Consider the following 18626-nt stretch of genomic DNA (forward strand, 5'->3'; position numbering starts at 1 on the left):
AAACGAAGTTGAACGTTCTAAGACTTATTCCATGGATTTGTTTCTCGTACAGATCTGTTTTAATAGGTACCTATTCTTTTCTCCTTCTCTTTCATTCCTCATCTTTCTTATTCTCTTCTCCTAAATTAAAATCTCTGAGTTTCTGGTAATATCTTCTGGCTAAGGCGGGGTTTGGCGTGGTTGGGCCAATCGCGGTGTAGAATATTGGCGCGGTTGAGCTTAATTTACATACAAAGGCCCAGTGGCGGCTGGCCAGCAGGGGGCGCTGGGGCGCCGCCCTCACCTACAAAGAGTCCATATTCCTGGTTACTACACAATTAAAAAAAACAAACTGTTAGGAATAATTTCGGATGAAGATATGTGTAAAATAATGTATTTTTTTTTAGCTTTTTGTGCATGTTAAGCGCATTACACAGTGTTTCTTTTTAATGATTTTTCATTGAACAACACTTCCTGGTTGCGGGGGCGCCGGTCAAATGAATCCCTATTGTCAGCCTCAAACTTTTGACTAAAACGTCACTGGAGGCTGCGTTTTGATTGGTTCGTTAAAAATCTGCTTGTGGCGCAGCTCGGTGCGCCCCGGATACGCCCACTTTTCATCGTCAGCCAATTAGAATAGTTGAATTATGTTGCTTCAGTGTGTTTGGACAATGTCATGGTCAATTATACACTCCTGTATTTTAAGCCAGTGTGACATACATCCGTAGTAGCAAGCAGAGTGAGTTGGAGACGAGTCTGTAGTAGCGTACGATTAGAAAGATGGCATGTGAAAGTGGAACCGGAATTCCCGAGCGAATTAATTCTGTAAAATATTTACAAGAGCACCCATTTTCAAGATGTTCTCTCGAGGAGAAAAAGAGGATAAAGGAGCTCGGGGCTGACCAGCCTGATCTGCAAGCACAGCAACAAAGCGGCGACCGCGGAAGAGCTTATACCCGGGCTTTTTCCCGCTCTTACTATGAAAAACGGAGTTGGCTTGCCGGTTGCGCCGTGAGTAACGCCTTTTTCTGCTTCCCTTGTCTGCTGTTTGAAAGTGTCGGCACCACCGAAACGTTGTGGACAAGGACTGGTGTAACTGACTTGAAACACCTGTCGGAGAAATGCAAACGACACGAAATCACCCAGACACATCTAGAAAACAGCATGAAGCTAAGCTTCTTCGGCAGGCTTAGCATTGCTGAGCAACTTGATGAAGGCTACAGAATTGGAATCAGAAAGCACAACGAAGAAGTGACAAAAAATCGACATATCTTGTCGAGAATTATTGACTGTGTCAAATTTTGCGGAGCTTTTGAGTTGGCTTTGCGAGGCCATGATGAGAGCGAGAACTCCCAAAACCCCGGAATATTTCGTGGGCTAGTGGATTTTATTGCCTCCCTTGATAGCATCCTTAAAGAGCATCTCGAGAATGCCACTGTCTTCAAAGGCACTTCAAAAACGGTGCAAAATGAGCTATTGGACTGCATGTTTTGCGTTGTGAGGGAACAGATAATCAAAGAGGCCCAGAGCAGAGATTTTATTGCTATCCAAGTTGACGAGACGACCGACATTGCTACACAGCGACAACTTGTGCTTGTCCTGCGCTACATCGACAACAGAAACGACATACAGGAAAGGTTTTTTGAGTTCATTCCACTCGACTCTGCGAATGCAGATTCTATTGCCACAGCACTGAAGGAACGTCTTGCCGCCATCCTACCTGATGACCAAAAAAGCAAACTAATCTGCCAGGCATATGATGGAGCTAGTGTGATGAGGGGCGCCACAGCAGGTGTTCAAAAGAAAATCAAGGATGAGTACCCTAATGCTCACTACATCCACTGTTATGCTCATCAGCTCAACCTGATAATGAAGCAAGCCACATCTAACATCTCCAGGGTTAGAATTTTTTTTTCTGACCTTACTGGATTTAGCAGCTTTTTCTCCAAGTCACCCAAGCGTACCTCTGTCCTTGACCAAGTAGTTGCCCATCGATTACCAACGTCCAGTAGCATCAGATGGAACTTTCACAGTCGTGCCATCAACACTGTCTTTGAGCATAGAGAGGATCTCATCCAGTGCTTTCAGAGAATCAGAGACTCCGGAGACTTTGACACAAGCACAGTGAGAGAGGCAGGGGGCTTTTCCATGCTACTGGAGGATCAGGAATTCAAGTTCTTTCTGAAGCTCTTCCACTACATCATGCCACATGTGGACATCCTCTATGCAAGACTTCAGAAGAAGAACATTGATTCCGTTCACATCAGCAGGTGTATCCAGCAGTTTCAGCAGGACATACAAAAAATCAGGTAGGATGAGTGATCCTGTTATTAATTATATTTATTTTTTATTTGCTCTCAGTATCTTATAACAGCAGATTTATTGTATGCAATGGCCTTTGTCATCCACAGAAACTCTCTCCATTCCATGGTTGAGGAAAGCGATGGCCTTCAGCCTGCAAAGAAACGCCGAACCGTCAGCCCTCATGAGCTTCAGAGGATTGCAGAAGAAGTAAGTGTTCTGTAGTTTGTAGGAATCAGTCAGTTACTTTGATTGTGGCAAGATAAAGGACTTTAATTGCAGAATTGCATAGTTGCATTTTTTTTTTATTTACAAATAAATAAGAATAAATATACAGATAAATTAGAACATAAAATGATGCCCCAGTCAATTTTTCTAATACTTTTTAGAATTCTAAGTCATAAAACATAGCTGTAAAAAAGTCATGTCACATTTTAAAAAGAATTAGCTCATGTTTTGGATGCTTAAAATTAACTGCTAAAGAGCAGTTTTAGCAGCAGACTTATTCAACCCTGCTGCTCTAAGGAATGGTACAGGAGATCGTTCCTACCTGCAGCAATAAGACTCCATAACTCAGTCACCTCTGCCAGAGTCATGATTACACAACTGGAATAAATCAACCATTTGCACTGTACTAATACCGCAACATATACTTAATTATGGTCGCTTTGATATTATATATCATATAATCATTCAGTATTTGTATCATCTTGCACATCCTATTTCCATAGTCATATTTACATATTCATATTTGATAGCTATACTCATTGTATGTATATTTTGCTAGTAAATATTTAGTTATCATGCATATATTGCATATATTACACCTACAACTACACTATATGTCCCATATGTGTTCATATTATCAATATTATTACTCTCATTATACACTATTGCTGCTACCATAAGCACCACATACTGTTATTATATTCTGTTGATTATTACTATATCTCTTTATTATGTACAGTTACTATCAGTGACATTACCACTATACCATCAATATTATTCCATCATCTTGCCACTGCACTTTGCTAATCCACTCTGTATTCATATTCTATTTATTTCAATTTTTATTCCACTCTGTATTTATAATTTATTTATATTTTTATTCCACTTTATTTATATTGTATATTTTACTACTATTTTCATTCCTAGTTTATGGCACTTAAGTACTGTGTGCTATTCTCTCTACTCTCTATGTCATTTGGTGATTTTACTTCTTTTGAATATCTTAGTTTTATTTTAAGGGGCATTCCTAAAATCCTATTTCTAATCATCTACAGACGTCCAGGACACTGTGTAAATTTTATTGATGAATTTTCTGAATTATTGTCGGTTATCTCTACTGATTGTAACCATTTCATCTTAACTGGGGATTTTAACATTCACATAGATAACATGACGGATGGTAATGTCAAGGAATTTTGTTCCATATTGGACATGTTTGGTTTGTGGCAACATATAAAACAACCGACCCACATTCGAGGTCACATTCTGGACCTGGTTATTTCAAAGGGTGTTGATATTTCTTCTGCTGCGGTCACTGACTTGGCCTTGTCTGACCATTTTTGTATTTTGTTTGATTTACTGATCACTCAGAATGTTCAACCAACCTGCTTCTCCGTTAGGAGGAGGTACATTAATGAAAGAACAAGTGCTAAGTTTGTGGAGGCCATAGCTATGTTACCAACAACCAGTGCAGAGTCAGTTGATAGACTCCTGGATAATTTCAATCTGAAAATCTTGAATGTAATGGATGCTGTTGCACCGATAAGAATCAAGAGCAACTTGAGCAAACAGAAAACACCATGGAGAAACACCACTGTGGTTACCAGCCTAAAAAGAGAATGCAGAAAAACTGAGCGGAAATGGCGGAAAAATAAACTTCAAATTTACTATGAGCTGTACAAACAAAGCCTGCGTAACTATAACAATGAGTTGTGCAAGGCCAGAGAGCTGCATTTATCTGAAATGATTAACAGGAATGTCAACAATTCTCGCACTCTGTTTGCTATGATTGAAAAACTTACAAATCCTCCTAAACAGATAAGCCCAGAGCTCCTTTCCACTGAGAAATGCAACCAATTTGCAAACTTTTTTAGCCAAAAAATTAAAACAATTAGGCAAAATATTAATTCCACACAGTCAAACAAGAAAATTAGTCTGTGTCTAAAACCCGGAAATAATTCTGATGTCATGTCACAATTTAAAATGGTGAATTTAAAAGTCCTACAAGAAACAGTTTGGCATTTGAAATCAACAACATGCACTCTGGACATGATACCATCCGACTTTTTAAAAACAGTTTTTACCTCAGTAGAAAGTGATCTCCTACTGATAGTTAACAGCTCGCTGGCATCGGGCATTTTTCCCAAGTCACTAAAGATAGCTGCTATTAAGCCACTCCTAAAGAAAAGGACTCTAGACGCCTCTGTAATGAACAACTATAGACCTGTCTCTAACCTCTCTTTTATTTCCAAGATTATTGAAAAAGTTGTATTTCACCAGCTTCATGACTTTTTAAATGAAAGTGGAAATCTTGATAAATTTCAGTCCGGCTTCCGACCTCATCACAGCACTGAAACAGCTCTGGTCAAAGTGTTAAATGACATTAGGTTGAATACCGATTCTGGTCAAGTATCAGTCCTGGTTCTGTTGGATCTCAGTGCTGCGTTTGATACTGTAGATCACAGAATCCTGTTGCACAGGCTGGAAAACTGGGTTGGACTTTCTGGAGCGGTCCTTAACTGGTTCAGGTCCTATTTAGAAGGCCGGAGTTATTTTGTTACGATCGGCAGCTATGAATCCGAGCGAGTGGCCATGACTTGTGGAGTCCCCCAGGGGTCAGTCCTTGGACCTCTTCTGTTCAACTTGTATATGCTCCCTTTGGGTAAAATATTACAAAACTATAGCATTCGTTATCAAAGTTATGCAGATGATACACAACTTTATGTGTCTCTGTCACCAGACGACTGCAGTCCAATAGACTTATTGTGTCAGTGTCTGGAGCAAATAAACAGCTGGATGAGGGAGAATTTCCTACAATTAAATGAAGACAAAACTGAGATTATTCTGTTTGGTAGCAAAGAGAAGAGAGTCAGCATTGGTAAACACCTGGAGACTCGGGCTCTTAAAATTACCAACCAAGTTCGTAACCTGGGAGTGTTGATAGACTCAGATCTGACTTTCAGCAGCCATATCAAAGCTGTCACTAAGACAGCTTTTTACCAGCTCAGAAACATCAACAGAATTAAAAGTTTAGTCTCCCAGAAAGACCAAGAGAAACTCATCCATGCGTTCATCTCCAGTAGACTGGATTACTGTAATGGTCTTTTAACAGGACTTCCTAAAAAGAGCATTAAACATCTGCAGCTCATCCAGAACGCTGCTGCTAGAGTTTTAACCAGGACTAAGAGATCTGAACACATCACACCAGTTTTGAAATCTTTACACTGGCTTCCAGTCAGTCACAGAATAGATTTTAAAACCCTTCTGATCATTTACAAATCCCAGAATGGTTTAGGCCCAGAATACATCTGTGATATGTTCAGAGAATATAAACCTAGCAGAGCTCTTAGATCCAAAGACTCTGGTCAACTAGTCCAGGCCAGAGTCCAGACTAAACATGGAGAAGCAGCATTTAGCTGTTATGCTGCAAACAAATGGAACAAACTGCCAGTGGAGATTAAACTTTCCCCAAATGTAGACATTTTTAAATCCAGGTTAAAAACTTTTCTTTTCTCATGTGCCTATGCATGAAATCTGCACGGTAACTTTTTTTTTTTTTTTTTTTAACTTATCTTGCTTTTAATCATTTTAATGTAATTTATTATTTTATTGTGATTATGTGTTGATTATGTGTTGATGCCTTTTACTATTCTAAATATCTGTAATGTCTTTGTTTTATGTAAAGCACTTTGAATTGTCCTGTACATGAAATGTGCTATACAAATAAACTGCCTTGCCTTGCCTTGCCTTACTCTATTAATACTGGACTACTGTAACAACTCAATTTCCCTTCTGGGATAAATAAAGGTAACTATCTGTCTGTCTGTCTATCTTGCTCTAATTATTGTTATCTATTTTGTTTTGGTGTCATTTCTTTCTCTTTAGGTTTGTGATACCATACTAGGTCATGCTAAGGAGCGCTTTGCCTTCACAAACCATCTCCTCAGTGCCACCTTACTGCAGGGGGATATGTTTGAGCAGTACAACAAGGCATTTCCTGCAGATGCACTGGACAGCACCTTGAAGGCCTACCCAATGCTGACTGGAAGCAAGCTGAAGACTGAGCTCAGCCTCATCTACAGCCAGGATGAGTTCAGGTGTTGCCGTGGTGCCGTGGATCTGTTCCATTTGTTTGTGGAGAACAATCTGGAGAAGGTATTTTCAGAGACTGTAACACTCCTTAAGATCCTCATCACCACACCCATGACCACAGCAGAAGCTGAACGGTGCTTCTCGACATTGAAAAGAGTCAAAACCTTCCTGAGAAACACCATGACTCAGGAGAGACTGAATGCACTGGCCATGCTGTCAATGGAGAAGAGAGTGGTTAGTGAAATGCCTGACTTTAACCAAAAAGTAATCGAGAGATTTGCAGGACAGAAGGATAGAAGGGCCAAATTTATGTTTAAGTAGTGCCGTACTGCCAAAAACTTTGTGTGTATGTGTAACAGGACAACAAGTGAGTGTGCTGTGTAGATACACTGGTTACCAGACAGTGAGCTCCATGCATAGCTCCAGTACTTCCTTAACTTCAGACAGCTCCTTTGTTTTCTGTCTTTCATTCCTGTATGAACTGATTAATCCAGGTGTGTCTGGCCATTTTCTGAGGTCAGACTGTCTGAGGTTCAGAACGTACTGGAGCTATGCATATAGCCCATTGGATTTCCCTAAGGGGACAAACAAATGTTCCTTTTTTTCCCCCCATGTGTATCTAGTTCTATATTCAATGTGTTTTTGTTGGAAAGACTAATATACTGAACAATGTACATGTGCATGTGGCAGACATACCATTTATTCAAAAATAAAACAGGTGACAAACTTTGATCATACACAGACTTCGTTTTTCTTTTCTTCCTAACTCTGTAACTGTATTGAAATTAAAGTGGCTAAGTTTTAAGTGTCAACTTTCCAAGAAAATTTGCGCCCCCCAAAAAAAAATTGTCATCAGCCGCCACTGCAAAGGCCTAGACGCTTAATAACTGTTGATGTAAGAATAAACTTATTTTCCCATATGCCAGTTCAAACAGAAAGTACACTGTAAAAATCTTTTCATAAAACACATGAATATCCTGTTTGAAAGATAAACACACACAACTTCCAGTTATTACAGGCAGTTAGTTAAACATGAGATATAAACACATTTATACCATTTCGTTAATAAAACACAGATATACTTTGGCAATCCATTACCTGTAAATGAAGTTCATATTTACAATCACACACTATCCGTTCTGTTCTGGATATTTATGGATAAAAGTTTCTGTAAACTGTTTAAAGTTTGGTTTGTGATCCCGATGGCAAACCTTAAATCGGCCAGCAGGAGGAGATGTTGATCCATGGTAAGAATTCCTTGAATTGTAACTTTGTGACGGTACATCGCAGAGAGTCCATTCAAAGTTACCATTTGTACTTTCCTGAGATGTGTGATCATTTTAAACATTCATTATTACCAAAATTCAAACATTAAAGGCAGTTTAAAGACTATGGGTTAAACAGTCCTGCAAGAAAAAGGTTGTTATTTCTGACACTTCTTGACAAAGTCCATCTGTGGGAAGAATGTGGTCTGGCGTCTTAAGGTCCATCTCAGGTTGATTTACATGTGCGAATCTCTGGGGAAGATGACCTTAAATGTTGTTAATCACCCAAAAGGTTTGAGATGTTCCCTGGTACGGTTGACACTCGGCCCTGAATTAACTCATCTTAAGAGTGTTCCTTCTTTTTGAAGTTAATGAGTTAGAGTTTTCCAGGTTGGATGGCAAATCAAGTCTCCTCTGAATGCAAAGTTCCTGTAGGCTGGGAACTCAGTGTTAGGTCAACAATCTGATGGTGGACAGGAATTTCCTCTGGGTCGTAAAACAGTGCAGATAGGATAGGGGGGGGGGGGCACCCTCTGGTGATACCAAGGTCTTAGGGCCTAATGCTACATTTGCTTGATCAACCTATGAGGTTTATTGTTCTATGCTTTATTTCTAAAGACTTTTCTTTTCTCCACTCAGGTTTCTTCCTTCTTGAAAACAGTTCTTATCACTTTCAGTAAATGTTTGCTCAAAGCGAATTACTGGATTTTTCTGAAGATCGTTGTCTTTAACTGCTCTGAAATCAGAGGTTTTGATTTCATATGATCCGAATTAAATAAATTATCTTCTCTTTTTCTCCCCCAGCAGGTCTCCCTGGATAAACGTTTTGGGGCCTGTTGATCCCTCTTTCCTGTCACCTCCACCCGAACCAGTCAAGGCAGACGGCCGCCTTGACCGGTTTCTCCTTCCTGTTATAATTACACCAATGACAGGTCAGTTTGATCAGTTTAAGACTGCAAATTAATTTTTTGGTTGCTCCCTTTTTTTCTTTTTTTTTTTCTTTTTTTTTTTGTTGCCAATGATGGTTTAGTTGTTTACAATGGTTACATTGCATTAATATAAACTGGCAAGAATAAGAAATATAAAAGAATTCACGCTGTCTTTAAAACGATAGAAATCACAGCTGCCCTATTGGCTATTCTGTGAGAGAATGACAACCCTGCCCAATACCATTACCCTAACCACAACCATTTTGGTACGTTAACATGAAATGACACTGCAAAAGTTGAAAATGTGAATGATGAATGAATGAACAAGCGGAACGCAGTACTGAAAATGAGGGTCCTGAATCAGCAATATCTGATACCTCTCGTACTGCAGAAACTCCGTCCTGAACAAAACTGTGGTTTAATCTGGACGATTGTTTCACTGCTTCAATCCAACGTGTTATTTAATGATTTTAATATATAGATTGTTTTACAACATTTATTACACTTTTTAAACAAATACTGACCTCTTGTGTCGATTTGAAAAACTAGGAGCTTATGACAAAATGTCAGTGAATCATGCTGACTGTTACAGTATGCCAGCTATCCAGGCAGTACAACCACCAACCTAACCTTGAACTTTCTTTTATGAAACATGGAAATCATTGGTTGTGCTTGGACTGGTTTCTCTTGCAGTATCGGTCAGCTGATGTAAAACTTGCAGGAGTGCTGGAGGACAGGAAGCCATCTGCTCTCTAACTGGACATTTCATTTCTCACCATCCTGTTCAGTTCAGCATTCAACACCATAACAATTCATCTGCACCTGGACAAACTGGGCCTCAGCACCTTCCTCTGCAAGTGGCTGCTGGACTTCCTCAGTCAAAGATCACAAGCAGAATGTGTGGGCAACAACACCTCAAGATGCATCACACTGAGCACAGGGGCTCCCCAAGGCTGTGTGCTCAGTCCCCTGCCTTTCACCCTGGTGACACACGACTGCAAACAACCTACAGCACAAATCACCTTGTGAAGTTTGCGGACGACACAACTCTGGTTGGTCTCATCACCAAGGGCGACGAGACTCACTAAAGGAAAGAGGTCGATCTTCTGACCATGCGGTGCAGAGACAACAACCTCCTGCTGAATGTCAGCAAGACCAAGGAGATTGTTGTCAACTTCCAGAGAGGCAACACCCAACACCCACCTCTGACCATCGATGGTGCTGCTGTGGAGAGAGTGAGCAGCACCAAATTCCTGGGGGTGCACATCAGTGATGACCTCTCCTGAACTACCAACACTGCATCACAAGGGATGAAAGCCCAGCAGTGCCTCTACTTCCTGCGCAAACTCAAGTGGACAAGAGCCCGACCACCCATCATGACCACATTCTACAGAGGAACCATTGACAGCATCCTTTCCAGCTGCATCACTGTGTGGGGCGGGAGCTGTACCGAATACAACAGGAGAGCCCTGCAGCGCATAGTGAAAAGAGCTGGAAGGATCATTGGTGCACTACTCCCCTCCCTGAAGGACATATACATCACCCACCTCAACCACAAAGCGAACACAATTGTGAGCGATGCAAGCCACCCTGCACACAACCTGTTCAGCCTCCTGCCCTCTGGTAGGAGGCATAGGAGCCTCCATTGCCATACCACCAGACTCACCAACAGCTTCATCCACCAGGCGGTTAGGATGCTAAACTCTATCCCCTCTCCACCCTCAGCTCCTTCCACCAGCTAAACACCCCCCAAAGAAAAACACTCTGGACTCTAAAATCATCTTATCCACTTAATGACTGTCTTGCACTATGCCACTTTGCACACCTCTGCTGCTTTTACTGACTGCCTTTGCACTACTATACATAACATATACATACAACTCTATGCTTGTACATAGTACAACAACTTATACATACAGCTTTGCTGCTACTTTCAAATCAAACTGTGAACCCCTTATTGTTATTATTACAGTTAGCCTTAGGATCAATTGTGCCTTAAATCTTTGCACTTTATTTATTATCATTGTGTAATATCAGATATTTCTTGAGCCAGTACACTTTTTATTTTTAATGGTTACTTCAGTTCTGAAATATCCTGTCCTGTCTTCACTGTGGGACAGTGGGAAATGTAATCTCAATTTCTTTGTATGTCTTTTACATGTGAAGAAATTGACAATAAAGCTGACTATGACTTTGACTTTGACCCATTCAGCTAGAAGTGTTAAGTCAAGGCTAAAAACCCACACCTGCAACTTCAGAGCTTTTCATCTATGTACATGTTTGGAAATAACAAACAACAAATACAAAATCTTTTTTACACTCATGCAGATTCTTTTTTAAAGACTCACAAACTTACATTTCTCAGGTAGGCGGTGTCAGACGGTGAGAAACTGGGTTTAAATTACAGGGGCGCTAAGGGGGGCTTGGCTCCCCTGAATGGCAGAGGAGCTCCCCTAAAGACATTCAGCTGATACTTTAAGGAGGAGTCCTAAAATAGTCCATTTTCTGGTTACATTTCATTTTTCAATCAGGTCCCTGATGTTTGTTGAAAAGAATAACATTAATTTGTTGGCGTTGTGTGTTTATTCATTTATTCAATTTAATTAATAAAATCATTCAAACGATGCAGGTTTGAATGTGTCATTCAGCACCGTGGATAGTGGTATTGTTTGTTCGTTGTGTACCGTGAGTGGCCGTACAACACTTTCTGATTAAACCAGCTGCACACAGTAGTAGCAGGTTTTTTTTTTTTTTTTTTTTTTTTGGTGGTAACCACATTTTTTACTGCACTACGTGGAAAATGTATATGCATGTGCATGTGACTAGCCTCTAGTATAATTTGAGGTGACAAATAAAAACTCTGATATCATTTGCAAATATTCATTTACAGCCACAAAATCGTTGACTCTGTATTGGGGCCATGATAGAGTAAATGCTTTCAAGTGTTTTCATGAATCTTATTTATGTATATAATGCACCGAACATGTCCTGATGTCCAGGATGTCCTGGTCACATCTCTTGCCACTTCTTTGCCACCCCATGTAAAATATTCTAGATCCGCCACTGGGAACATGTAAGAGAATTTATTGCATCAGTTAAGGTTAAATAACCTGCCAGCTGAAACAAAATCAAATATAATTTGGGAGGCTCTTACCTATTTATTTAAAAAATCCAGGTTTGTGCGTGTGTGTAGTTGGGGGGGAGGGGTCAATGAAATGAGGGATTTAAAGGAGCCACAGTAAAATATGGTAACTTGAAATGTTATTATGGAGAAAGAAAAAATATGAACCTATTCAGTGTATTTTTGTAACTGGAGATTACATCAGATTTGAAATGAAACTAATTTCTATATGACCCAGGTGTTGGGGTCATGTGGTTCATACTTTCTCTTTTCCAACAATTCAGAATAGTTTGATAAGAGGGGAGTGGTTTGAATCTGGTTTTCCTCTATTGGAGTGGTAAGAAAAAAAATAAATAAATAAATACAGAAGCACTTTGGAGTTCAGTGCGTCTCAGTCCTTCCAACTCCGGCGCAGACTGCGCGGCTCAGGCAGACATCCTTTCTCCTCTTCTCTACTGAACAGGTAAGACATCCATCTGAGTTATTGTGCAACGTAGTTTTGTGCCAGCTTTGTACAGTTCGTTGTGTCGGTCATCCCGTACGCGTGTCCTGGTGCACGCCGAGACGCGCAGATAAGTCATTGGGTCTCCTTTGACGTGCGTTTGCGCAGGAGCCGTGTAGCTGTTTTAGGACGAGACGTTGCCTTTTGATGAGCTTTAGACTAACTAATGGCCCAATTTTAAACGCAGTTCTAAAGAAGTTCCGACTCATCAGCTTGTAAGGCATCATGTCCATGGCGCATTCCAGCAGGCTGCAGCGCACGAGAGCGGGGATTGACGGTTCATTTGTCCTCCTTGAGAGATTTACATTAACACCAAGACAAGATAGTTGAAGATGCGCACGAGGAGGGATAACTGGACATATCTGTAAAGGATGATGCTAGAGTTGCAAATGAAATGCGCGCTTTTCTCGTCCGAAACGATGAGTCTCAAGCGCAAAAGACACCTGCAGAGAGGGATCAGATTTTGTCTCAGAACGACGGAATATCATGTTTCCTCACAGCAAAACCGATTTCACCATCAAAACTACTCAAATAGTTTCAGATGATTAAAGCTCGTTAAAAATGTCTTCAGTTTGTTGAAACTGCGCTTCGGATCAGGACGTTCTCTGAAATATGAATCTCAAAACGTGACAGAAACCGCCCACCTACTGTATTTCATCTGGTAACTGTAGGGGCGTGCGCGCGTGCACGTGTCCTGCTTGTAGCCCTGTACTTGGTGACTGTCTGATGTCTTGAGCCATACAGGCATGTTATCCTATTGTTATACAGTGATCACGAGGAGGGGAATTGCAACACACAACAGCAAGCACACACACTCATTCACTGTTCTCCCACCCAGAAAGGTTCCACAGGAAAATAAATTTGCCATTACCATTTTCATTAAAATGAAGTCCCGTCAAATTGTATTCAATAATCACACGTCTCTGTCACTTAGTCCAGTGGAATGATGATTAATATGCCACTTTGGGCTTAATTTCTAAGCACTGACTTAATAAACCTGCCACGTCGTACAGGCCCTGTCGATTTTTCTCAGGGGGGTCATCAGGAGAATACATATGGGCCCCTCATGTCCTCATCACCACATAATAACAGGAGCAGACAGACTTGGGCCACCAGGCTAACATTTTCAAAACAATGAGGAGACAATGCAGCTCACCAACAATTCATATCTGCTTGGTTTAACACTTTAACAGTAAAGAAAACAGAGTAAGCTGCTAAACACTTTCTGTGTTAATACCAAAGGGAAATTTATTTAGAGTTTAAATGATAAGAATGGAAACTGAATTATACAGTGCTGTGCAAAAGTCTTGAGCCATAATTATTTTTCTTTTCTTCTGATTTAGCTTCCAAGCAGCCAGACTTTGTTGTAATATTTTAAAGTGGCCTTGAGCATCAATTTCCAGGTTTTCTGAATGAGTGTAAATGTTTTTCTTTGGTTCTTGGCTGCTTTTTTATTCACTTTTGGTTCAGTTGTTGTACCTAACCATTTCCAGAGAAATTAGCATTTTTATGGTTTTTATATATATATTTTTTTTTATATTTTTAGCCAGTTGACCTATGAATCATGTCAACATAAAAAAAAAGAGTATCTACACATACAACTCATTTTAAAGGGTATCTTGGGCACTTTTGCCCTGTCTCCACCCATGTCTCTGGGCTACTACAGGACAGGTCGGTTCTATGTGTCCACAGATAAGAATGGGGAAGGGAATAAGAACTGGGAATATCCGATTCTGCCTGTCCTACTTTTTTGGAACCCTTCTGTTGGGGTACCAGTCTTATCCATCCCTCCTTAAAGGGTGGAGCTTAAAACTCCACAATCTGTTGTCATCCAACATGTGTCGTGTCTTTATCAGCTGATTTTATCCCGGAGGCGTAACCAACACGGCAATCTGACAGACTTTTGTCCGGCTGGTCACGTCTCCTGATGCCCAATAGCAAAAAACTCCTTTAAACACTCTTTGTCTGATCAAAAACTACAATTGGAATAGACAAAATGAACCTAGTCATGCTGGCACTTAACCATCTTTATATTTCTTCTGGATTTCTGGACACTGTTTGTTTAATATTCTGCTTCGTTATAATTTAAGGAAGGTGTTGTGTGACTATGACGTCACACTATTACATAGTGTTATTACCTAGCTGATATATCTATCTATCGCTATCTGGTTGATACAACACCTAAATGACACAAGAACTGGACTGAGAATCAGTGGCAACAGGTCAGATGGAGGGATGTATCCTCCCCAGAACCCGGACCTCATGAGGCCAGATGGAAGGACTTATCTTCCCCAAAACTCAGACCTCAACATTAAAGAAGCAGTCATCTGGACAGAAACATCCAAAGATGAGCTTTGGAAGGTCCTTCAATAAGCCTGGAGAGCTATTCCTGAAGACCTCTTAAAGAAAGAGAAGCCAGCCTGTCTAGGAAGGTTCAGACTGTGTTAAAGAATGAAGATGGTCATATCATAAACTGACTTTCAAGCTTATTAGAATTGGATCATTTCTGTTTTTGCTTTAAAAATTGCATTTCTATTTATTGTTGTACTTTTTTTAAAAATTGTGCATATTTCCTGTTTTCAGATGACTATACAAAGAAATGAGGTGGCTCAAGACTTTTGCATTGTAGCCTACTTTTAAGCTACTATGGTTGTCAGAGGTTAAAGGTTTTCATAGTTAGACCTTGAGGAATAGTTGCAGCACTCAGCAAACCACTCAATCATGTTTCATCTTGTGCTGAATTTATTTGAAGAATAAACTTGTGCACATCACTTCACCTCCACACATTTCAGAATATAGACCAAACCTTGTTATTTTTTTTATCACCATCTTCGCTGGTTCTAGGGGAAGTTGCTCTGCTGAAGCAGCCAGAACAGGTAGGTAACACTGGCTGAAGGCTAATCTTCACAGGGGTGATGGAGATAACAGTGATGTATGGGGCGGATGGGGTGGTTTAACACCCAGAGCCGCCTGTTGTCTGGTGGGGTCAGGTCTGTGATACTGGAGTACTGCTTCATCCAGCTCCTTTCATGCCTGAGATTTGGCAGTCTTAATAGCAGAGGCCACCTCTGTATTCACAGGCTGCAGATGCCTTGATGAATGCTGTGCTGCTGCTCGGGCATCTGTCAGTTGCCTCTGCTCCTGGAGTAAAATACTCCCTTGGCCAGCAGCCAGCGCATACTGTGACATAGTTCTGTTGGCTTTTACTGATGACTTTCTCTGTAAAAGTGATGGCTTATTCCTAAAGGAGACGCAGCACCTTGAAACAACCACCTTGTAAATACAAAATCTGTCATCTTACATGGATGGAAGATTGTGAGCATTTCTATTTATTAGAGGCATTTGCTAAAATTTATATCAACTTAACAATTATTATATCTAAATTATAAATAACTAGGCTTATTATGAAAAGGGGGTAACTCATTTTGAGAAACAAAGAAGATTATCTGCCATCTTGGCGTTCCCACAGCCCAAGTTTCTCATTACTTAAATTATATTTAAATAGTTCTGAAGCAGTGACGGGCATTTCAAGCAAATATAGAATTAGAAATTACTTAGAATAATTTGACCCTTGTTTAAATACCCAAGCCCCCTCCCTCCTTTGTGTTGGCTGATGTTGCCATGTCCACCTGCTGCTACTTTCCTGTCTAGTCGCTGTTGGGTATCTGTGGAAAGCAGATTTGCAAGGTTTATAGTAATATGTCGCTTTGGTATGATGCTTGTCGGCAGAACAGCTCTGTATATTTTCCGGTTGAGTACATAATGACATGCAAATTAATTAATTAATGATGTGCAAAACAGCTTGCTAACTGGGGACAAGTTTAGGTTATTCTGCTACAGTGGTTTATTGTTGGACGCTTCCTGAATTTGAAGAAGAAGTGATGTTTGAAATTTCCTCACATTCAAACTGATGTTCGAACTATGAAGAATTCCCAGCCGAGATGTATGTTGATAGAAAACAAAGAAAAACTGAAAATCCTCATGCGAGACACCAGAACTGAAACCCGGCTTGATACAGAAACATCAAAATCTGCTTACACTCTATAAACTCATGCCAAAACTGCTGTGAGCCTTTTTTTTACATTCTGTGAGTGTTGACAGAAATAAATAGAGCCACAGCAGTGAGAGGAGATTCAGAGACGAGGACATGTGGTTAGGCTGCATGAGGCCAGGTAAGCAGGACGGAGAGGTGACCTTCACTCTCTGATACAGACTGACAGGAAGCTTGATGGAGCCTGAAACATGTTGAATTATTCCTGACATGCAGCTGCAAGAAACCTTAAAGCCACAGAGGAGTGTTGTATACTGTAGACTTAGAATTAATAAAACAACTCCACCAACAGCAGTCAAGACAAAATATGTGTTCAACTGCTGGGTAACAAAGGTTTGCTCTTCAGCTGTTGGGTGGAGCAGCTGCAGCACATTGCTAACCTGCACAGCAGAGCAGCACAGTAAACTGTTCACATGGTGGTTTGATTTGTTTTGATTTGTAATTTGCTGTTCCCAGCAGAATTGTTACCATTGTGTGATCTGCCTTTGTCTAATGCTCCCTGGCAGAAGAAGCCCAGCTTATGAATAAATCAGAGCCCTCACTTTCACTGCTTTGAAGGATAGGAAATGGAATTACCATGTACTGTGCCACCGTGAGCTGGGAGCTACTTTTATCTCTTCTCCTTTCTTTTGCTGCTTCACAAGTTAAAAATAATCTAGTTACAAGAAAGTCTATATGTTGTTCTTGTAAACCTAAAAACAATTTTATAAATAATTACTTGTTGGTTGGCTTTGGTGAGATTACATTTTAGGATTAATTATGCATTTTATCTGACTGTAGAGCCATTATTTATGGTATTGGCATCTTTCATAAATAACCTTTAGTTGCTTCGCTTTGATTTAGGGCGACCGCCTTCTCTCACTGCTTACTCATGATTTGAGCTTAATCTTCTTGAACAGGCAGCATGTGTTTCTTTGGAGAGCTACTGATTATTTTCTTTCATTTTTTATGCAATACTGTCCTTAGAAATAAATAATGTCATGGGGTGATTTATTTTTTCAGTGATGTTTATCAGGAAGCAGACCAAGACTGTCTATCTATTGTTTTGTTTTTAATTTCTGTACTTAGTTTGATTTTATTTCTGAGTCTTTATTAGGTGTCTGTTGCAGGTCTGCTGAAGCAATGCTGAAGGTCAATGACTGTATGCTCAGAAAACAATTTAGTGGAAATAAATTCTACCTGCAGCCTAAATACGTAATCATGGATAATAACAGTCTGCACAAAGTCACAATATGATGCAGTAAAGATTTGAAATGTACATGCTGGTTTTTTAACTCCACACTCTGAAGCTTAAAGCGAAAGATCACATAGGACAGTCGAGTGGAAATAATTGACCTCAGGTTCTGAACAAATCTTCCACTGAAACTCCATCACTGATGCCTCAGCTGTGGTTCTGTCGTGGTGTGTGGTGAAGAGGACTTAAACATGAGCATGACTCAGTCTATTTCTTTATTTTTTTAAAGCCCAGGATGCTGCAGTGGCAGGAAACCAGTGGTAGGGGTTGTTCACCCTGGCAGGCCTTTTAAGAGTTTGTTTTGGTCATCAAAGCCTCTCCTCCCACAAGGCTATGGACCTGGGGGAAACACTGCAGTTGATCCATCTACAGAGCCAGCTGTGAATCTCAAACCACATTTTATTTTTAACTCTCACACACATCTCTCTAATCATGCATATACTACTATAATTACTTGCACATACACATAAAATCAACTCTCATATACACACACAAGCAACATATTGCATAAATACTTGGAAAATTCACACATACATGCGCTCTCTGTGACAAAATTACCTCTCACACACACATACTAGTGGTTCTCATCCAAACTAGTGTCAGCTCACACACACATACGTATAACCTCTCACATACAGTACTGATATCACTGATTCAAACGTATAGTGTGTCTTGTATGTATGTGTGTGGGGTATGTGTGAATTTTCACTTGTGTATATGCAATATATTGCTCAAGTAGTATATGAGAGTTGATTTTATGTGTGCTTGTAGTAATAGCCTGTATGCATGATTTCAGAGGTGTGTGTGAGAGTTAAAAATGTATTTTGTCCTATACTGCCCCTCATAAAAGCAGGTATGAGACTGAAACTGAAGGTTATCTTCCTGAACTGTTAAAGTTTGAAATTACTATGTCAGTAATATGGA

General features: G+C 40.2%; 1 protein-coding gene across 1 annotated transcript in view; it reads left to right on the plus strand.

The window, feature by feature from the left end:
* The first annotated feature begins 12311 nt into the window (after positions 1–12311).
* The window catches only part of LOC121637467 (contactin-4), a 171808-nt gene continuing 165493 nt past the window's right edge, over positions 12312–18626 (plus strand). The window contains exon 1 of the mRNA XM_041981668.1: positions 12312–12378. The gene's annotated coding sequence lies outside the window, so the exon portion shown is untranslated. The remainder of the gene's footprint in view (positions 12379–18626) is intronic.

This window comes from Melanotaenia boesemani, chromosome 3, assembly GCF_017639745.1.
Source record: "Melanotaenia boesemani isolate fMelBoe1 chromosome 3, fMelBoe1.pri, whole genome shotgun sequence".
Taxonomy (NCBI): domain Eukaryota; kingdom Metazoa; phylum Chordata; class Actinopteri; order Atheriniformes; family Melanotaeniidae; genus Melanotaenia; species Melanotaenia boesemani.